Here is a 22,511-nt window from a genome sequence, read left to right as displayed (position 1 = left end):
AGACAAGTGTCAGACTTCCAGGCAGGGAGAAACCGCAGGAGGCGTACCGAGGAGGCTTCCAGGAGCCTGGGGAAGATTATCCAAAAGTGTCCTTGACACTTAGAAATATTTTCAGAAAATCACGATTTTGTGAAAATTGACACGTTTCCCCTACTTCCACGCCAGGGGGGCGTCAATATGTTGTGAGGTACCCCAGGACAGTCGCCCAAATGTGGGTGAAGTTTGCGAGTCATGGGCGCAAAGTCGAATTTTGGGTGAAAAACCGCATTTTCATACTCTAAAAATTTCAGACAAGTGTCAGACTTCCAGGCAGGGAGAAACCGCAGGAGGCGTACCGAGGAGGCTTCCAGGAGCCTGGGGAAGATTATCCAAAAGTGTCCTTGACACTTAGAAATATTTTGAAAAAATCACGATTTTGTGAAAATTGACACGTTTCCCCTACTTCCACGCCAGGGGGGCGTCAATATGTTGTGAGGTACCCCAGGACAGTCGCCCAAATGTGGGTGAAGTTTGCGAGTCATGGGCGCAAAGTCGAATTTTGGGTGAAAAACCGCATTTTCATACTCTAAAAATTTCAGACAAGTGTCAGACTTCCAGGCAGGGAGAAACCGCAGTAGGCGTACCGAGGAGGCTTCCAGGAGCCTGGGGAAGATTTTCCAAAAGTGTCCTTGACACTTAGAAATATTTTGAGAAATTTCCGATTTTGTGAAAAATGACCCCTTTCCCCTACTTCCACCCTAAAGGGGCGTCAATATGTTGTAAAGCACCCCGAGACAGAGACCTAAGCGTGGGCAAAGTTTGGGTCTGATGGGTGGAACACTGAAAAAAACGCGATTTTCCACTTAGAATAAACATAGAACTTTCAGACTTCCAGGCGGGGGGAAAGCTCTGAAGCTGTACCGAGGACACTTCCATGGCCCCCGGATCGATTTTCAAGAACGAGTCCTTGGGACTTTGAAATTTTTCGGCGATGCGTTTTTGGCTTCCGGGAGCCGCAGAACGTTGGGAAATTCGTTCCGCTCGCCGGCTCCAGGTGTTTCGGGCTAGTCCAGGCCCCAGCTACGCCGCCTGGCCGCCAAATTTCGCAAAATCGAAAAAAAAAAAAATAGAACCGGAATGAGGAATTTCTGGCCGCCGGATCCGCCGCACAGCTCCAGGAAGTCGGACACTTTTCGGCTTCGCTCCCTTAAAGTGTGGGTCGGTGTTTCGCCATGCAAATACCCACTTTTGCACACCAGCTGCAGGATATAGGAGAGAGGGGTACCTCTCGGGCCCGACTGATTTCCGATGTTTTCGTGGTTCCTCAAGTCGGGTAGGCGGTTTGGCGAGTACCCCCCTGTTTGCATGGAAGTCCGCCCTCGCGTCGACACCAGGCTTCCGCGGCTCCAGGGGGACTCTTGCCGGTCGTCTGCCCCAAGTCAGAGACGCGTTTCCCGGGTCGCCTGAGCCTGAACGGACCCTCCCCAAGCGTGTTCTGGTTCTCCGAGGGTGACGGATGTCAGAAGGGAGGCAGATCTGGAGTCTTCGTCCCGAGGAGGGCTCCAGGAGGGCGGATTGCACCCCCTGACTCGGTCCCCTCAGAGCAGGCTTGGCGTTTCTCTGTGTCGGATGTCTCCCGCTTCCACGCCACCGGGGAGACCTATGAGAGAATCGCACTGTGACCCGGATTCCGTCTCGAGGGCGCCCGTAGCGTGTCGGAGAGGGACCTCCAGGACTATCGGGCATGTTTCTTCCCCGTCTCCCCGAGGGGAAGGATGGCAGCGGGTGGGGTTTCTCACCCATGCCCCCCACCGGCTCTTCCTCCGATCGATTTGGCTCAGCGCTCCCGGGTGGGGAGGTGGTGCCGCTCGCTCGGCCCGGGCTTTGGAGCCCGCGTCGGTCTAAGGCGGGCGGTCTCCTTCCTCTTTTACCCCCCCGGGATTCAGGCACGCATCCTTGGGCGTGCACGCCGGCAGTCGCCTCCCGTTCGCAGGACGGTGGCTGCCGTGCAGAGGGGGAGTTTGACCCGAACTGTGGTACGGCAGGGGTCCGACGACCCGCGCGGGCGAATGGCGGGGCGCCCACCCACCTCGGCGTGGGGGCCCGTCGTCCGAATCGCTCCCCGCGCGGGGTAGCACAACGATCTTCTCCGAGGGCGGCCCTTTGACTTCCAGATGCGCAGCTCGCCCGCGGAGGCCCGTGCCGACCCCCACCCAGCGTCCGATGGGCGGCCTCCGCGGTGGGCATCGGCGAGAGCGGCGGCGGTGGGTGGCGCTTCCACGCCACCGCCGAGCTCCGCGTTCTCCAGTCTTTTCCCGAGCCCCTACGATAGTGGGGGGACGACAGACGCGTGGGGAGGCAGGCGGAGTGGGTTCTCACCGCGTGGTGTGCCCGGCCGAACGCCGTCGCCTTCCCCGCTCGTCCGACGTCCTCCGAGGCGGCTCGGAAGGGAGCGCGAGAGGGAGAGAGCGAGAGAGAGAGAGAGAGACCAAGCGGACGCCCCAGAGCGAGAAGGGAGGATGGAAAAGGGAGAGACGAGTGGGGCAAAAAGAGTTTTGGCGAAGGGGAGTACCCGGCGAACTGCCGCCCCGGGCTTCTTCTGTTCTCAACAGCGGAGGCACGGCTTTGGGGGGGAGACGCCGCTCGGTTGGGGCTCCTTTGAGGTTACGGGCAAGAGCCCGGGACGAGGGACTACGCCATAGGGCGACGCCGACACGGCCAGGCCAACTGCGCCCCCCGTGCGACCTCCGCGTCGCTGGCGGGCTCTGCGCCTGAGCCGCGGTGGACCCCGACGGCCAGCCCCCCTCTCCCACTCCTCGCGCCCGTCCGCCGGTGGGTCGAGGACCCCCCGCGGCGGAGGCAGGTCTAAGCCAGACGGAGGCCCCGCATAGGCCCCCCACCGCCCTGGCCCCTCTCCCCAGCAGCGACTCTGTGTGTCGCCCCGGGAGCGGTGGGTCACGAGGCAGGGTGGCCGTGGCGTCCTCCGAAGGCCAGTCACCTACGGCCCTCCCCGTGCAAGGGGTGGTTTTTACAACAGATGCCCTCCGATCGGGAGGCCGGGTCTAAGCCAGATGGTGGCGCCGCATAGGCCCCCCACCGCCCTGGCCCCTCTCCCCAGCAGCGACTCTGTGTGTCGCCCCGGGAGCGGTGGGTCACGAGGCAGGGGAGCCGTGGTGTCCTCCGGAGGCCAGTCACCTCGCCCTCTCCGTGCAAGGTGGGTTTTTTTCCAGACACCCTCCACATCGGCCGCCTCGCACCGTACAGCGTGCACGATCTCCCCAGTGGCACTGCACTCGCCGTTCAGGCTCCTGTTTTCCTCCGGAAGGTGACGCCCCGGGATGCCCGCCTGCCGGCACGGACGACGAGGAGGATTTCCCTTCCTCCGGGTGCCCTTCCCGCTGCGGGGCTTCCTATCTGGCTTCTCTCCCTCGATTGATTAAGTCCCTGGCCTTTGTACACACTGCCCGTCGCTACTACCGATTGGATGGTTTAGTGAGGTCCTTGGATCGGCCCCGCCGGGTTCGGCCAAGACCCATGGTGGAGAGCCGAGAAGACGATCGAACTTGACTATCTAGAGACAGTAAAAGTCGTAACAAGGTTTCCCTAGATGAACCTGTGGAAGGATCTTTAATGGGCGAGTGAAAAATACCGATGAGGTGCAGATCAGGAGGCCAGCCGCCCGCCAAATCCCCGAAGGGTACCGAACGTGATGGGGGCGGTGGTAGGTCTCTTTCTGCTTCGCCAGGGCGCTCCGCAGGGTGGGGACGGTGAGGGCACGTGAGGACAGCGGGCGGGCGACGTCGGGAGGGTGCGGGGAGCCCCTCTCGCTCCGTCGCCCAGGAAAAAGACGCCCGGCCTCGCGCCGACGATTGTTGCCCTGCCGCTGCCTGCCGAGGAAAAATAAGAAGCCCCCCGCGTACGCGAAAGGCCGTCCCGGGTACCATTCTCCTGTGCGCTCACACACCCCTCCCCGGGGTATGTGGGTCTGGGCGGTAGGTTGAGAAGCCTCGAGCCCTCCTTTGTTCTCCTCCCCGCTGGAGGGAGGGACGGGGAGGCCGAGCGCCCGGGCAACAGGGCCGAGATTTGAAAACAACCCTCCAAAGCATCCCAGTCTTTTGCGGCCGGCTGACACGAGAGTGAAAAGGGGGGCGCCTCCGAGTGTCCCCAAACCAGAAAGCGCGACTCTTAACGGTGGATCACTCGGCGCGCGCGTCGAAGAACGCAGCTAGCTGCGAGAATTAAGTGTGAATTGCAGGACACATTGATCATCGACACTTCGAACGCACCTTGCGGCCCCGGGGTGCTCCCGGGGCTATGCCTGTCTGAGGGTTGCCCCTCCATCTATCGCCTCCATGGCGCAGCTGGGGTCCCCTCGCAAGGGTGACAACGAGGGAGGCCTGAGGCTCCGTGCCCTGATGGTCTCTTCTCCTTTATCCCTTACGTCCCCCCAAGGCCAGACTCACCTGCCCTGGGCCCACCTGATGGGGTTTACCATCGTCACTCCCCCCGTTGCGACGTGAAACCCTGTGGCGCAATGAAGGTGAAGGCCGGGGCGCTCCGGCCGAGGTGGGATCCCGCCGCCCGCTCCGGGGGGTTGACACGGCGGGTGCACCATCGGCCCGCCTCTGTCGGGGAGGTGGAGCATGAGTGCGCGATAGGACCCGAAAGATGGTGAGCTATGCCTGGGCAGGACGAAGCCAGAGGAAACTCTGGTGGAGGTCCGCAGCGACCCTGATGTGCAAATTGGTCATCTGGGTATAGGGGCGTTTGTAGATGTGCTTGGCCCGTACGGGGATCGAACCCACGACCTTGGTGTTATTAGCACCACGCTCTAACCAACTGAGCTAAATGGCCATAGGTGTGGTCCCTGGGTATAGGGGCGAAAGACTCACGGAGACCACGGGCAGACGTACAGGGGCCTGATCAACCCCTGGACCGTACGGGCTGCTGTGCCTGCCGCAGGCGAGAAGCGAGAACCCCTTCGGGGCACGGAGACTACAACCGGACGTACGGGGGTCTGACCCACCCCTGGACCGTACGGTCTGCTGGCTGCCGTGCCTGGTGCAGGCGAGAAGCGGGAACCCCTTCGGGGCACGGAGACCACAACCGGACGTACGGGGGTCTGATCAACCCCTGTACCGTACGGGCTGCTGGCTGCCGTGCCGTCCTCAAATTGCTTGGCCTAAACAAAAGTCAATTTTTTGTGACAACAGTGATGACCGTGACATAGCACTGGAGGTGTACCCCAAGACAGTGACCTAAGTGTGGGTGAAGTCTGTGGTTCATGGGCGGAAAGTTGAATTTTGGGTGAAAAACCATACTTTCACACTTTGAAAATTTCAGACATGTGTCAGACTTCCAGGCAGGGGGAAACCGCTGGAGGTGTACCGAGGACACTTCCAGAAGCCTGGGGAAGCTTTTCTGGAAGAGTCCTTGACACTTGGAAAATTTTGGGCAATTTTCTGAGAAAAAAAAAAAATCACATTTCCCCTTACCCCCCACCCAAGAGGGGCTTCAATATGTTGCAGAGTACCCCGAAAGGGTCCCCAAAGTGGGAGAAAAGTGAGGCAAGTCAAAGAGGCAAAGATGAATGTACATTTGAATAATTTTATTAATGTCAGATAAAAATTGACATATTCACAAGGGCTTTGTTCTCCTGATTGGGATGAGCCGAATATTCTTGAGACTATACTCCTCAGTAGAATCGGATGACTCGGTATCACTTTCCGTGAGGTCTACCACCTCGTTATCCAATTCACTGGTTGATGCCATTACTGGCGACATAATTTTTGCGTCCTCATGATTTCCTGCGTTGAACACTAGCTCTTGGGCACGGCACATATCGGTCAGGGTCTTCTCCCGGTAAACTCTCTCGGCCACATCGTTTGTATGTGCCAAGTAGCGTGCAAACAAGCGCTTTTCGCAATCTGTGTATTGTGACAAAGTCCATGTCTCGCAAATCCGCCGTACAAGGTGGCTGGTGATGTTTGGGAGGTTGTAGCTACGGAGGAAAGCACATTGTTAGTACTGGTTGCTACTTATGGCTGTGGGTCACTTGACTTGTGGCTACCTTACCTTGAATGGTATCGTCTGAGTCTCATGGATGGATTTTTTATGACCTTCCCGGTACACGTCACGAAAAAGTTTGTGATAATCTTTCGGCCAAAGGTAAAGACCGGTCTGACATATTCCGCATACGCATTGAACCACTGAAAAAGAAAAAAAATATATATATATGTTACTCTCCAGTCTGGGGGCACCCCTCCAAAAGGTTTTACATGGGGACAAGAGAGTGTTTTGCTCCCCACAATGAGTGGGGTTGCCTGGGTTCCCTGGCTTTGAGAAAAGCTTACCGATTCCTCTTCCTCTGAAAGTACAAAAGTTGCTACCTGAGAGGTGGAGCACTTGTGAGTCTTCACACCCACAATTGTCTTGCGTCTTCCTTGGTACGTGTGATGGATCCTCTCATTCCACTCTGAAACCTACGATGTGAAAAAAAAAGGTGGAAAAATATTGAACCGGTTCAGCAAATACCGCTGACCCACAGGGCCCGACGACTTACCGTCATGTTACGAACAACACCTGGTCTTTGGAGATGTTTTAGAATCAGAAGGGCCTCGAGGTACAGTACCACTTCCCGGCGATCTACTTCTGATCCGCCATCTGTCACAGCCTCGATGCTAGCTAGAAATGTTGGCCTTGCCTCCTCCAGTATAATCTGGCAGTCCTTGGGTGACTTTGATGGCTTCATCAATAGATCGTACCTGTGGGGAAAAATAAAGGCAATTAACCAACATCCAAGGTTTGGTAACAATGCGCTGAATATTGGCTCTTTTGAACGGTGTACCTTTTACTTACAGACTCTCGGCAGGCTCCCTTGTACAATGATTTCTGAAGGTCTGTTGTAAAATTCATGAACACTTCGCATGCCTTATAAAGTTGAGGATTCTCTAGTCTCAGTTTGGTAGCCCTCATCTGATACATGGTAAATCTCCGTATATGCTTCAACATTTTGAGGGAGGTCTGGCTCGATAGATGGAGTTTTCCAAGTTGTTGAAAAAAATTATTAACCTGGTTTGGTTTTACGAGGTACTCCAGAGTTACAGATTTTGGGTTCACAAAAAATAGAAACCGTGCTACGTTTGATACCTCCTGTTGACAGTTTGGGACCCCATGGGTAACTGTTAGGTACGAGTGGAACCCCTTTAACATGGGGTGATTCAATGAGTGACGCTTGTACAATCCGGCGGCCTTGGTAGCCGTGCGGTTTTTGTCTTTCCATTCCCTTTTCTGGATACTTAAATTGCTGCCATCCATGACCTCCTCATTGCCTATGCGGTCAGAAATGCTCCCTGTGTGGTCAGGCTCAGGGCACGGGTCTCCCTCCCGACTGTCTACCGGCCGTAAAAGGAAAGGCACATCCATCTCATCCGAATCTAGCTTTGGCGTGGGGCATGGGTCTCCCTCCCGACTGTCTACTGGCCGTAAAAGGAAAGGCACATCCATCTCATCTGAATCTAGCTCTGGCGGGGGGCACGGGTCTCCCTCCAGACTGTCTCCCGGCCGTAAAAGGAAAGGCACATCCATCACATCTGAATCTAGCTCTGGCATGGAGCCTGGGCGGAGCTCCGGATTGTCAGTTGGTACCTGAGCGGGCCCTTCACAGGTCAGTGGTGTGATTTGTGACTCAAACCTAGGCTTGTTTGCTATCAAAAAGCCGCGACCTTCTAAGAAGGCTACAGTCTCCTCCAAGGATTGGAGGGGCTTGAGCTCACTGAATTGGATTGTTGTCCCCTTGTTGGCGATACAGCGAAGTTGATACTTTGCGGAGGCTATGGCGGTTTTTATCTCCGAATCACCGTGTGACCTCAGGCATACCCTTCTCAGATGTGTGGATATATATTTGGTTACCCTGTGGCACACGGGGCATGTAAGTGGTGTCCGTGGGTGCCTGCGGGGGAGACACAAGCAATAAAACCGGTCACCTTGCCAGCAAGTGTACAACTCCACTACAAGGTACATTCATGTGTCTCTACGTGGCCGACAAATGTCTTCTACTCACCGCTCCATTGCGAAGGGTTTCCCGCAGTCAAACAGAGCGTCTCGTAATAGTTTATTAAAGTGCCGTGTTTCTCTGTGTCTTGAACTGTGGCAAATGATTTTCCTCCGCGCGAGTCAGCCACGCAGGTGAAAGACGCCAGCTGAGGTGATTGAAATTAACCGGATGTGTTTTGCCGTACTCTGATATAGGTCACCACGGGGGTTGAGTCAGCCCAGGGGGTGGCACCTCCACGGTCGCTAAACATCCGTAGGGTTGATGATATATCCCTCACCTGATCCACCTGCTGTAATCACCTATACGGCATCACGGGAGATGACTCAGCCCCAGGGGTGGCACCTGACCGGATCCACCTGCCATAATCGCCTATACGGCATCACGGGGGATGACTCAGCCCCAGGGGGTGGCACCTACACGGCTGTCGATCAGTCATATCTGTAACGGATTGGGTACTAACTGGATCCATCGATCCCAGTCAAAGCACGGTGGCTCACTTGTTAGCGCTGCGGCCTTGCCGAGCTGGCGTCTCGGGTTCGAATCCTGTTGTGTCATACATTCAGAAAGGGAAAAATCTCAGGTGTTATGTCAAGGACACTTCCTTAGACATTTTTAGAAAAATTTTGAGACAATCCCGATTTTGTAAAAAAAAAAAAATCTCACATTTTCCCTACTTCAACCTCATGGGTCGTCAATATGTTGTAAAGTACCCCAAGATAGAGACCCAAGTGTGGGTAAAGTGTCTGGTTCATGGGCACAAAGTTGAATTTTCAGTGAAAATTTGTCGGAAATCCGCTGTGGACATTGGCTGGGCGCGTGACCCGAGTGAGAGAGGCGAATCTGGGTGACCCGAGCTTGGCAGGACCCTTCCCACGGGGGTCCTGGTTCTCTGGAGGTAATCACTGTCAGAAGGGCACATCTTGAGTCCTCACCCAGGTGAGGGCTCTTGGAAGGCGGACGCCCTTCTGTCTTTGTCCCCCCAGAGCAGGCTCGGTGTTTATCGGAAGTCTTCTGCGGACGTTGGCTGGGCGCGTGACCCGAGTGAGAGAGGCGAATCTGGGCGACCCGAGCTTGGCAGGACCCTTCCCACGGGGGTCCTGGTTCTCTGGAGGTAATCACTGTCAGAAGGGCACATCTTGAGTCCTCACCCAGGTGAGGGCTCTCGGAAGGCGGACGCCCTTCTGTCTTTGTCCCCCCAGAGCAGGCTCGGTGTTTATCGGAAGTCTTCTGCGGACGTTGGCTGGGCACGTGACCCGAGTGAGAGAGGCGAATCTGGGTGACCCGAGCTTGGCAGGACCCTTCCCACGGGGGGTCCTGGTTCTCTGGAGGTAATCACTGTCAGAAGGGCACATCTTGGGTCCTCACCCAGGTGAGGGCTCTCGGAAGGCGGACGCCCTTCTGTCTTTGTCCCCCCAGAGCAGGCTCGGTGTTTATCGGAAGTCTTCTGCGGACGTTGGCTGGGCGCGTGACCCGAGTGAGAGAGGCGAATCTGGGCGACCCGAGCTTGGCAGGACCCTTCCCACGGGGGTCCTGGTTCTCTGGAGGTAATCACTGTCAGAAGGGCACATCTTGAGTCCTCACCCAGGTGAGGGCTCTCGGAAGGCGGACGCCCTTCTGTCTTTGTCCCCCCAGAGCAGGCTCGGTGTTTATCGGAAGTCTTCTGCGGACGTTGGCTGGGCGCGTGACCCGAGTGAGAGAGGCGAATCTGGGTGACCCGAGCTTGGCAGGACCCTTCCCACGGGGGGTCCTGGTTCTCTGGAGGTAATCACTGTCAGAAGGGCACATCTTGGGTCCTCACCCAGGTGAGGGCTCTCGGAAGGCGGACGCCCTTCTGTCTTTGTCCCCCCAGAGCAGGCTCGGTGTTTATCGGAAGTCTTCTGCGGACGTTGGCTGGGCGCGTGACCCGAGTGAGAGAGGCGAATCTGGGTGACCCGAGCTTGGCAGGACCCTTCCCACGGGGGGTCCTGGTTCTCTGGAGGTAATCACTGTCAGAAGGGCACATCTTGGGTCCTCACCCAGGTGAGGGCTCTCGGAAGGCGGACGCCCTTCTGTCTTTGTCCCCCAGAGCAGGCTCGGTGTTTATCGGAAGTCTTCTGCGGACGTTGGCTGGGCGCGTGACCCGAGTGAGAGAGGCGAATCTGGGCGACCCGAGCTTGGCAGGACCCTTCCCACGGGGGTCCTGGTTCTCTGGAGGTAATCACTGTCAGAAGGGCACATCTTGGGCCCTCACCCAGGTGAGGGCTCTTGGAAGGCGGACGCCCTTCTGTCTTTGTCCCCCCAGAGCAGGCTCGGTGTTTATCGGAAGTCTTCTGCGGACGTTGGCTGGGCGCGTGACCCGAGTGAGAGAGGCGAATCTGGGCGACCCGAGCTTGGCAGGACCCTTCCCACGGGGGTCCTGGTTCTCTGGAGGTAATCACTGTCAGAAGGGCACATCTTGAGTCCTCACCCAGGTGAGGGCTCTCGGAAGGCGGACGCCCTTCTGTCTTTGTCCCCCCAGAGCAGGCTCGGTGTTTATCGGAAGTCTTCTGCGGACGTTGGCTGGGCGCGTGACCCGAGTGAGAGAGGCGAATCTGGGCGACCCGAGCTTGGCAGGACCCTTCCCACGGGGGTCCTGGTTCTCTGGAGGTAATCACTGTCAGAAGGGCACATCTTGAGTCCTCACCCAGGTGAGGGCTCTCGGAAGGCGGACGCCCTTCTGTCTTTGTCCCCCCAGAGCAGGCTCGGTGTTTATCGGAAGTCTTCTGCGGACGTTGGCTGGGCGCGTGACCCGAGTGAGAGAGGCGAATCTGGGCGACCCGAGCTTGGCAGGACCCTTCCCACGGGGGTCCTGGTTCTCTGGAGGTAATCACTGTCAGAAGGGCACATCTTGAGTCCTCACCCAGGTGAGGGCTCTCGGAAGGCGGACGCCCTTCTGTCTTTGTCCCCCCAGAGCAGGCTCGGTGTTTATCGGAAGTCTTCTGCGGACGTTGGCTGGGCGCGTGACCCGAGTGAGAGAGGCGAATCTGGGTGACCCGAGCTTGGCAGGACCCTTCCCACGGGGGGTCCTGGTTCTCTGGAGGTAATCACTGTCAGAAGGGCACATCTTGGGTCCTCACCCAGGTGAGGGCTCTCGGAAGGCGGACGCCCTTCTGTCTTTGTCCCCCCAGAGCAGGCTCGGTGTTTATCGGAAGTCTTCTGCGGACGTTGGCTGGGCGCGTGACCCGAGTGAGAGAGGCGAATCTGGGCGACCCGAGCTTGGCAGGACCCTTCCCACGGGGGTCCTGGTTCTCTGGAGGTAATCACTGTCAGAAGGGCACATCTTGGGCCCTCACCCAGGTGAGGGCTCTTGGAAGGCGGACGCCCTTCTGTCTTTGTCCCCCCAGAGCAGGCTCGGTGTTTATCGGAAGTCTTCTGCGGACGTTGGCTGGGCGCGTGACCCGAGTGAGAGAGGCGAATCTGGGCGACCCGAGCTTGGCAGGACCCTTCCCACGGGGGTCCTGGTTCTCTGGAGGTAATCACTGTCAGAAGGGCACATCTTGGGTCCTCACCCAGGTGAGGGCTCTCGGAAGGCGGACGCCCTTCTGTCTTTGTCCCCCCAGAGCAGGCTCGGTGTTTCTCTGTAGGATGTCCCCACCGGTTTGGTTTTTGTGTTCCGAGATGTATCCTTGCAGCTTGGCCGAAACAAACATTTGCCGTTTTCGGTGGCGACAGCCATGACCGCGGCGAAGCACTTTGGGCGCGGCCGGGATGCGCACACCCCGCTCACCACGTTTCAGTCGCTGGCTGAGTGGACTCCGTAGGGGGGCTTAATAGTCGGCCCTGTGGAAGTCGGAGGGGGGCTTAATAGTCGGCCCTGCGGAAGTCGGTGGAGGGCTTAATAGTCGGCCCTGCGGAAGACGGAGGGGGCTTAATAGTCGGCCTGTGGAGGTTGTCTGTGGGCTTAATAGTCACCCTGAGTACGCCATAGCGACTCTCCAAGGTGGGGGCACAGTGTGCGTTCCATGGGCGGAAAGTTTAATTTTGAGCGAAAAACCGTATTTTCGCACTGTAAAAAATGTCAGACTTCCAGGCGGGGGAAAACCGCAGGAGGCGTACCGAGGAGGCTTCCAGGAGCCTGGGGAAGATTTTCCAAAAGTGTCCTTGACACTTAGAAATATTTTGAAAAAAATCACGATTTTGTGAAAATTGACACGTTTCCCCTACTTCCACGCCAGGGGGGCGTCAATATGTTGTGAGGTACCCCAGGACAGTCGCCTAAATGTGGGTGAAGTTTGCGAGTCACGGGCGCAAAGTCGAATTTTGGGTGAAAAACCGCGTTTTCATACTCTAAAAATTTCAGACAAGTGTCAGACTTCCAGGCAGGGAGAAACCGCAGGAGGCGTACCGAGGAGGCTTCCAGGAGCCTGGGGAAGATTTTCCAAAAGTGTCCTTGACACTTAGAAATATTTTCAGAAAATCACGATTTTGTGAAAATTGACACGTTTCCCCTACTTCCACGCCAGGGGGGCGTCAATATGTTGTGAGGTACCCCAGGACAGTCGCCCAAATGTGGGTGAAGTTTGCGGGTCATGGGCGCAAAGTCGAATTTTGGGTGAAAAACCGCGTTTTCATACTCTAAAAATTTCAGACAAGTGTCAGACATCCAGGCAGGGAGAAACCGCAGGAGGCGTACTGAGGAGGCTTCCAGGAGCCTGGGGAAGATTATCCAAAAGTGTCCTTGACACTTAGAAATATTTTGAAAAAAATCACGATTTTGTGAAAATTGACACGTTTCCCCTACTTCCACGCCAGGGGGGCGTCAATATGTTGTGAGGTACCCCAGGACAGTCGCCCAAATGTGGGTGAAGTTTGCGAGTCATGGGCGCAAAGTCGAATTTTGGGTGAAAAACCGCGTTTTCATACTCTAAAAATTTCAGACAAGTGTCAGACTTCCAGGCAGGGAGAAACCGCAGGAGGCGTACCGAGGAGGCTTCCAGGAGCCTGGGGAAGATTTTCCAAAAGTGTCCTTGACACTTAGAAATATTTTCAGAAAATCACGATTTTGTGAAAATTGACACGTTTCCCCTACTTCCACGCCAGGGGGGCGTCAATATGTTGTGAGGTACCCCAGGACAGTCGCCTAAATGTGGGTGAAGTTTGCGAGTCACGGGCGCAAAGTCGAATTTTGGGTGAAAAACCGCGTATTCATGCGCTAAAAATTTCAGACAAGTGTCAGACTTCCAGGCAGGGGGAAACCGCAGGAGGCGTACCGAGGAGGCTTCCAGGAGCCTGGGGAAGATTTTCCAAAAGTGTCCTTGACACTTAGAAATATTTTCAGAAAATCACGATTTTGTGAAAATTGACACGTTTCCCCTACTTCCACGCCAGGGGGGCGTCAATATGTTGTGAGGTACCCCAGGACAGTCGCCTAACTGTGGGTGAAGTTTGCGAGTCACGGGCGCAAAGTCGAATTTTGGGTGAAAAACCGCGTTTTCATGCGCTAAAAATTTCAGACAAGTGTCAGACTTCCAGGCAGGGGGAAACCGCAGGAGGCGTACCGAGGAGGCTTCCAGGAGCCTGGGGAAGATTATCCAAAAGTGTCCTTGACACTTAGAAATATTTTCAGAAAATCACGATTTTGTGAAAATTGACACGTTTCCCCTACTTCCACGCCAGGGGGGCGTCAATATGTTGTGAGGTACCCCAGGACAGTCGCCCAAATGTGGGTGAAGTTTGCGGGTCATGGGCGCAAAGTCGAATTTTGGGTGAAAAACCGCGTTTTCATGCGCTAAAAATTTCAGACAAGTGTCAGACTTCCAGGCAGGGGGAAACCGCAGGAGGCGTACCGAGGAGGCTTCCAGGAGCCTGGGGAAGATTATCCAAAAGTGTCCTTGACACTTAGAAATATTTTGAAAAAATCACGATTTTGTGAAAATTGACACGTTTCCCCTACTTCCACGCCAGGGGGGCGTCAATATGTTGTGAGGTACCCCAGGACAGTCGCCTAAATGTGGGTGAAGTTTGCGAGTCACGGGCGCAAAGTCGAATTTTGGGTGAAAAACCGCGTTTTCATGCGCTAAAAATTTCAGACAAGTGTCAGACTTCCAGGCAGGGGGAAACCGCAGGAGGCGTACCGAGGAGGCTTCCAGGAGCCTGGGGAAGATTATCCAAAAGTGTCCTTGACACTTAGAAATATTTTGAAAAAATCACGATTTTGTGAAAATTGACACGTTTCCCCTACTTCCACGCCAGGGGGGCATCAATATGTTGTGAGGTACCCCAGGACAGTCGCCCAAATGTGGGTGAAGTTTGCGAGTCATGGGCGCAAAGTCGAATTTTGGGTGAAAAACCGCATTTTCATACTCTAAAAATTTCAGACAAGTGTCAGACTTCCAGGCAGGGAGAAACCGCAGGAGGCGTACCGAGGAGGCTTCCAGGAGCCTGGGGAAGATTATCCAAAAGTGTCCTTGACACTTAGAAATATTTTCAGAAAATCACGATTTTGTGAAAATTGACACGTTTCCCCTACTTCCACGCCAGGGGGGCGTCAATATGTTGTGAGGTACCCCAGGACAGTCGCCCAAATGTGGGTGAAGTTTGCGAGTCATGGGCGCAAAGTCGAATTTTGGGTGAAAAACCGCATTTTCATACTCTAAAAATTTCAGACAAGTGTCAGACTTCCAGGCAGGGAGAAACCGCAGGAGGCGTACCGAGGAGGCTTCCAGGAGCCTGGGGAAGATTATCCAAAAGTGTCCTTGACACTTAGAAATATTTTGAAAAAATCACGATTTTGTGAAAATTGACACGTTTCCCCTACTTCCACGCCAGGGGGGCGTCAATATGTTGTGAGGTACCCCAGGACAGTCGCCCAAATGTGGGTGAAGTTTGCGAGTCATGGGCGCAAAGTCGAATTTTGGGTGAAAAACCGCATTTTCATACTCTAAAAATTTCAGACAAGTGTCAGACTTCCAGGCAGGGAGAAACCGCAGTAGGCGTACCGAGGAGGCTTCCAGGAGCCTGGGGAAGATTTTCCAAAAGTGTCCTTGACACTTAGAAATATTTTGAGAAATTTCCGATTTTGTGAAAAATGACCCCTTTCCCCTACTTCCACCCTAAAGGGGCGTCAATATGTTGTAAAGCACCCCGAGACAGAGACCTAAGCGTGGGCAAAGTTTGGGTCTGATGGGTGGAACACTGAAAAAAACGCGATTTTCCACTTAGAACAAACATAGAACTTTCAGACTTCCAGGCGGGGGGAAAGCTCTGAAGCTGTACCGAGGACACTTCCATGGCCCCCGGATCGATTTTCAAGAACGAGTCCTTGGGACTTTGAAATTTTTCGGCGATGCGTTTTTGGCTTCCGGGAGCCGCAGAACGTTGGGAAATTCGTTCCGCTCGCCGGCTCCAGGTGTTTCGGGCTAGTCCAGGCCCCAGCTACGCCGCCTGGCCGCCAAATTTCGCAAAATCGAAAAAAAAAAAAATAGAACCGGAATGAGGAATTTCTGGCCGCCGGATCCGCCGCACAGCTCCAGGAAGTCGGACACTTTTCGGCTTCGCTCCCTTAAAGTGTGGGTCGGTGTTTCGCCATGCAAATACCCACTTTTGCACACCAGCTGCAGGATATAGGAGAGAGGGGTACCTCTCGGGCCCGACTGATTTCCGATGTTTTCGTGGTTCCTCAAGTCGGGTAGGCGGTTTGGCGAGTACCCCCCTGTTTGCATGGAAGTCCGCCCTCGCGTCGACACCAGGCTTCCGCGGCTCCAGGGGGACTCTTGCCGGTCGTCTGCCCCAAGTCAGAGACGCGTTTCCCGGGTCGCCTGAGCCTGAACGGACCCTCCCCAAGCGTGTTCTGGTTCTCCGAGGGTGACGGATGTCAGAAGGGAGGCAGATCTGGAGTCTTCGTCCCGAGGAGGGCTCCAGGAGGGCGGATTGCACCCCCTGACTCGGTCCCCTCAGAGCAGGCTTGGCGTTTCTCTGTGTCGGATGTCTCCCGCTTCCACGCCACCGGGGAGACCTATGAGAGAATCGCACTGTGACCCGGATTCCGTCTCGAGGGCGCCCGTAGCGTGTCGGAGAGGGACCTCCAGGACTATCGGGCATGTTTCTTCCCCGTCTCCCCGAGGGGAAGGATGGCAGCGGGTGGGGTTTCTCACCCATGCCCCCCACCGGCTCTTCCTCCGATCGATTTGGCTCAGCGCTCCCGGGTGGGGAGGTGGTGCCGCTCGCTCGGCCCGGGCTTTGGAGCCCGCGTCGGTCTAAGGCGGGCGGTCTCCTTCCTCTTTTACCCCCCCGGGATTCAGGCACGCATCCTTGGGCGTGCACGCCGGCAGTCGCCTCCCGTTCGCAGGACGGTGGCTGCCGTGCAGAGGGGGAGTTTGACCCGAACTGTGGTACGGCAGGGGTCCGACGACCCGCGCGGGCGAATGGCGGGGCGCCCACCCACCTCGGCGTGGGGGCCCGTCGTCCGAATCGCTCCCCGCGCGGGGTAGCACAACGATCTTCTCCGAGGGCGGCCCTTTGACTTCCAGATGCGCAGCTCGCCCGCGGAGGCCCGTGCCGACCCCCACCCAGCGTCCGATGGGCGGCCTCCGCGGTGGGCATCGGCGAGAGCGGCGGCGGTGGGTGGCGCTTCCACGCCACCGCCGAGCTCCGCGTTCTCCAGTCTTTTCCCGAGCCCCTACGATAGTGGGGGGACGACAGACGCGTGGGGAGGCAGGCGGAGTGGGTTCTCACCGCGTGGTGTGCCCGGCCGAACGCCGTCGCCTTCCCCGCTCGTCCGACGTCCTCCGAGGCGGCTCGGAAGGGAGCGCGAGAGGGAGAGAGCGAGAGAGAGAGAGAGAGACCAAGCGGACGCCCCAGAGCGAGAAGGGAGGATGGAAAAGGGAGAGACGAGTGGGGCAAAAAGAGTTTTGGCGAAGGGGAGTACCCGGCGAACTGCCGCCCCGGGCTTCTTCTGTTCTCAACAGCGGAGGCACGGCTTTGGGGGGGAGACGCCGCTCGGTTGGGGCTCCTTTGAGGTTACGGGCAAGAGCCCGGGACGAGGGACTACGCCATAGGGCGACGCCGACACGGCCAGGCCAACTGCGCCCCCCGTGCGACCTCCGCGTCGCTGGCGGGCTCTGCGCCTGAGCCGCGGTGGACCCCGACGGCCAGCCCCCCTCTCCCACTCCTCGCGCCCGTCCGCCGGTGGGTCGAGGACCCCCCGCGGCGGAGGCAGGTCTAAGCCAGACGGAGGCCCCGCATAGGCCCCCCACCGCCCTGGCCCCTCTCCCCAGCAGCGACTCTGTGTGTCGCCCCGGGAGCGGTGGGTCACGAGGCAGGGTGGCCGTGGCGTCCTCCGAAGGCCAGTCACCTACGGCCCTCCCCGTGCAAGGGGTGGTTTTTACAACAGATGCCCTCCGATCGGGAGGCCGGGTCTAAGCCAGATGGTGGCGCCGCATAGGCCCCCCACCGCCCTGGCCCCTCTCCCCAGCAGCGACTCTGTGTGTCGCCCCGGGAGCGGTGGGTCACGAGGCAGGGGAGCCGTGGTGTCCTCCGGAGGCCAGTCACCTCGCCCTCTCCGTGCAAGGTGGGTTTTTTTCCAGACACCCTCCGCATCGGCCGCCTCGCACCGTACAGCGTGCACGATCTCCCCAGTGGCACTGCACTCGCCGTTCAGGCTCCTGTTTTCCTCCGGAAGGTGACGCCCCGGGATGCCCGCCTGCCGGCACGGACGACGAGGAGGATTTCCCTTCCTCCGGGTGCCCTTCCCGCTGCGGGGCTTCCTATCTGGCTTCTCTCCCTCGATTGATTAAGTCCCTGGCCTTTGTACACACTGCCCGTCGCTACTACCGATTGGATGGTTTAGTGAGGTCCTTGGATCGGCCCCGCCGGGTTCGGCCAAGACCCATGGTGGAGAGCCGAGAAGACGATCGAACTTGACTATCTAGAGACAGTAAAAGTCGTAACAAGGTTTCCCTAGATGAACCTGTGGAAGGATCTTTAATGGGCGAGTGAAAAATACCGATGAGGTGCAGATCAGGAGGCCAGCCGCCCGCCAAATCCCCGAAGGGTACCGAACGTGATGGGGGCGGTGGTAGGTCTCTTTCTGCTTCGCCAGGGCGCTCCGCAGGGTGGGGACGGTGAGGGCACGTGAGGACAGCGGGCGGGCGACGTCGGGAGGGTGCGGGGAGCCCCTCTCGCTCCGTCGCCCAGGAAAAAGACGCCCGGCCTCGCGCCGACGATTGTTGCCCTGCCGCTGCCTGCCGAGGAAAAATAAGAAGCCCCCCGCGTACGCGAAAGGCCGTCCCGGGTACCATTCTCCTGTGCGCTCACACACCCCTCCCCGGGGTATGTGGGTCTGGGCGGTAGGTTGAGAAGCCTCGAGCCCTCCTTTGTTCTCCTCCCCGCTGGAGGGAGGGACGGGGAGGCCGAGCGCCCGGGCAACAGGGCCGAGATTTGAAAACAACCCTCCAAAGCATCCCAGTCTTTTGCGGCCGGCTGACACGAGAGTGAAAAGGGGGGCGCCTCCGAGTGTCCCCAAACCAGAAAGCGCGACTCTTAACGGTGGATCACTCGGCGCGCGCGTCGAAGAACGCAGCTAGCTGCGAGAATTAAGTGTGAATTGCAGGACACATTGATCATCGACACTTCGAACGCACCTTGCGGCCCCGGGGTGCTCCCGGGGCTATGCCTGTCTGAGGGTTGCCCCTCCATCTATCGCCTCCATGGCGCAGCTGGGGTCCCCTCGCAAGGGTGACAACGAGGGAGGCCTGAGGCTCCGTGCCCTGATGGTCTCTTCTCCTTTATCCCTTACGTCCCCCCAAGGCCAGACTCACCTGCCCTGGGCCCACCTGATGGGGTTTACCATCGTCACTCCCCCCGTTGCGACGTGAAACCCTGTGGCGCAATGAAGGTGAAGGCCGGGGCGCTCCGGCCGAGGTGGGATCCCGCCGCCCGCTCCGGGGGGTTGACACGGCGGGTGCACCATCGGCCCGCCTCTGTCGGGGAGGTGGAGCATGAGTGCGCGATAGGACCCGAAAGATGGTGAGCTATGCCTGGGCAGGACGAAGCCAGAGGAAACTCTGGTGGAGGTCCGCAGCGACCCTGATGTGCAAATTGGTCATCTGGGTATAGGGGCGTTTGTAGATGTGCTTGGCCCGTACGGGGATCGAACCCACGACCTTGGTGTTATTAGCACCACGCTCTAACCAACTGAGCTAAATGGCCATAGGTGTGGTCCCTGGGTATAGGGGCGAAAGACTCACGGAGACCACGGGCAGACGTACAGGGGCCTGATCAACCCCTGGACCGTACGGGCTGCTGTGCCTGCCGCAGGCGAGAAGCGAGAACCCCTTCGGGGCACGGAGACTACAACCGGACGTACGGGGGTCTGACCCACCCCTGGACCGTACGGTCTGCTGGCTGCCGTGCCTGGTGCAGGCGAGAAGCGGGAACCCCTTCGGGGCACGGAGACCACAACCGGACGTACGGGGGTCTGATCAACCCCTGTACCGTACGGGCTGCTGGCTGCCGTGCCGTCCTCAAATTGCTTGGCCTAAACAAAAGTCAATTTTTTGTGACAACAGTGATGACCGTGACATAGCACTGGAGGTGTACCCCAAGACAGTGACCTAAGTGTGGGTGAAGTCTGTGGTTCATGGGCGGAAAGTTGAATTTTGGGTGAAAAACCATACTTTCACACTTTGAAAATTTCAGACATGTGTCAGACTTCCAGGCAGGGGGAAACCGCTGGAGGTGTACCGAGGACACTTCCAGAAGCCTGGGGAAGCTTTTCTGGAAGAGTCCTTGACACTTGGAAAATTTTGGGCAATTTTCTGAGAAAAAAAAAAAATCACATTTCCCCTTACCCCCCACCCAAGAGGGGCTTCAATATGTTGCAGAGTACCCCGAAAGGGTCCCCAAAGTGGGAGAAAAGTGAGGCAAGTCAAAGAGGCAAAGATGAATGTACATTTGAATAATTTTATTAATGTCAGATAAAAATTGACATATTCACAAGGGCTTTGTTCTCCTGATTGGGATGAGCCGAATATTCTTGAGACTATACTCCTCAGTAGAATCGGATGACTCGGTATCACTTTCCGTGAGGTCTACCACCTCGTTATCCAATTCACTGGTTGATGCCATTACTGGCGACATAATTTTTGCGTCCTCATGATTTCCTGCGTTGAACACTAGCTCTTGGGCACGGCACATATCGGTCAGGGTCTTCTCCCGGTAAACTCTCTCGGCCACATCGTTTGTATGTGCCAAGTAGCGTGCAAACAAGCGCTTTTCGCAATCTGTGTATTGTGACAAAGTCCATGTCTCGCAAATCCGCCGTACAAGGTGGCTGGTGATGTTTGGGAGGTTGTAGCTACGGAGGAAAGCACATTGTTAGTACTGGTTGCTACTTATGGCTGTGGGTCACTTGACTTGTGGCTACCTTACCTTGAATGGTATCGTCTGAGTCTCATGGATGGATTTTTTATGACCTTCCCGGTACACGTCACGAAAAAGTTTGTGATAATCTTTCGGCCAAAGGTAAAGACCGGTCTGACATATTCCGCATACGCATTGAACCACTGAAAAAGAAAAAAAATATATATATATGTTACTCTCCAGTCTGGGGGCACCCCTCCAAAAGGTTTTACATGGGGACAAGAGAGTGTTTTGCTCCCCACAATGAGTGGGGTTGCCTGGGTTCCCTGGCTTTGAGAAAAGCTTACCGATTCCTCTTCCTCTGAAAGTACAAAAGTTGCTACCTGAGAGGTGGAGCACTTGTGAGTCTTCACACCCACAATTGTCTTGCGTCTTCCTTGGTACGTGTGATGGATCCTCTCATTCCACTCTGAAACCTACGATGTGAAAAAAAAAGGTGGAAAAATATTGAACCGGTTCAGCAAATACCGCTGACCCACAGGGCCCGACGACTTACCGTCATGTTACGAACAACACCTGGTCTTTGGAGATGTTTTAGAATCAGAAGGGCCTCGAGGTACAGTACCACTTCCCGGCGATCTACTTCTGATCCGCCATCTGTCACAGCCTCGATGCTAGCTAGAAATGTTGGCCTTGCCTCCTCCAGTATAATCTGGCAGTCCTTGGGTGACTTTGATGGCTTCATCAATAGATCGTACCTGTGGGGAAAAATAAAGGCAATTAACCAACATCCAAGGTTTGGTAACAATGCGCTGAATATTGGCTCTTTTGAACGGTGTACCTTTTACTTACAGACTCTCGGCAGGCTCCCTTGTACAATGATTTCTGAAGGTCTGTTGTAAAATTCATGAACACTTCGCATGCCTTATAAAGTTGAGGATTCTCTAGTCTCAGTTTGGTAGCCCTCATCTGATACATGGTAAATCTCCGTATATGCTTCAACATTTTGAGGGAGGTCTGGCTCGATAGATGGAGTTTTCCAAGTTGTTGAAAAAAATTATTAACCTGGTTTGGTTTTACGAGGTACTCCAGAGTTACAGATTTTGGGTTCACAAAAAATAGAAACCGTGCTACGTTTGATACCTCCTGTTGACAGTTTGGGACCCCATGGGTAACTGTTAGGTACGAGTGGAACCCCTTTAACATGGGGTGATTCAATGAGTGACGCTTGTACAATCCGGCGGCCTTGGTAGCCGTGCGGTTTTTGTCTTTCCATTCCCTTTTCTGGATACTTAAATTGCTGCCATCCATGACCTCCTCATTGCCTATGCGGTCAGAAATGCTCCCTGTGTGGTCAGGCTCAGGGCACGGGTCTCCCTCCCGACTGTCTACCGGCCGTAAAAGGAAAGGCACATCCATCTCATCCGAATCTAGCTTTGGCGTGGGGCATGGGTCTCCCTCCCGACTGTCTACTGGCCGTAAAAGGAAAGGCACATCCATCTCATCTGAATCTAGCTCTGGCGGGGGGCACGGGTCTCCCTCCAGACTGTCTCCCGGCCGTAAAAGGAAAGGCACATCCATCACATCTGAATCTAGCTCTGGCATGGAGCCTGGGCGGAGCTCCGGATTGTCAGTTGGTACCTGAGCGGGCCCTTCACAGGTCAGTGGTGTGATTTGTGACTCAAACCTAGGCTTGTTTGCTATCAAAAAGCCGCGACCTTCTAAGAAGGCTACAGTCTCCTCCAAGGATTGGAGGGGCTTGAGCTCACTGAATTGGATTGTTGTCCCCTTGTTGGCGATACAGCGAAGTTGATACTTTGCGGAGGCTATGGCGGTTTTTATCTCCGAATCACCGTGTGACCTCAGGCATACCCTTCTCAGATGTGTGGATATATATTTGGTTACCCTGTGGCACACGGGGCATGTAAGTGGTGTCCGTGGGTGCCTGCGGGGGAGACACAAGCAATAAAACCGGTCACCTTGCCAGCAAGTGTACAACTCCACTACAAGGTACATTCATGTGTCTCTACGTGGCCGACAAATGTCTTCTACTCACCGCTCCATTGCGAAGGGTTTCCCGCAGTCAAACAGAGCGTCTCGTAATAGTTTATTAAAGTGCCGTGTTTCTCTGTGTCTTGAACTGTGGCAAATGATTTTC

At 56.1% G+C, this 22,511-nt stretch overlaps 2 non-coding genes across 2 annotated transcripts; both read left to right on the top strand.

The window, feature by feature from the left end:
* The first annotated feature begins 4,159 nt into the window (after nt 1-4,159).
* Nucleotides 4,160-4,311, top strand: LOC138643651 (5.8S ribosomal RNA). Its single transcript, XR_011314236.1, has one exon. It is a non-coding gene; the product is annotated as a 5.8S ribosomal RNA (ribosomal RNA).
* A 14,216-nt stretch (nt 4,312-18,527) lies between these two features.
* Nucleotides 18,528-18,679, top strand: LOC138643650 (5.8S ribosomal RNA). Its single transcript, XR_011314235.1, has one exon. It is a non-coding gene; the product is annotated as a 5.8S ribosomal RNA (ribosomal RNA).
* The last annotated feature ends 3,832 nt before the right edge of the window (nt 18,680-22,511 follow it).

Source organism: Ranitomeya imitator, chromosome 6, assembly GCF_032444005.1.
Source record: "Ranitomeya imitator isolate aRanImi1 chromosome 6, aRanImi1.pri, whole genome shotgun sequence".
Classification (NCBI taxonomy): Eukaryota; Metazoa; Chordata; class Amphibia; order Anura; family Dendrobatidae; genus Ranitomeya; species Ranitomeya imitator.
Note: the sequence above shows the minus strand (reverse complement) of the source record. Positions and strands in the feature narration are given on the sequence as shown.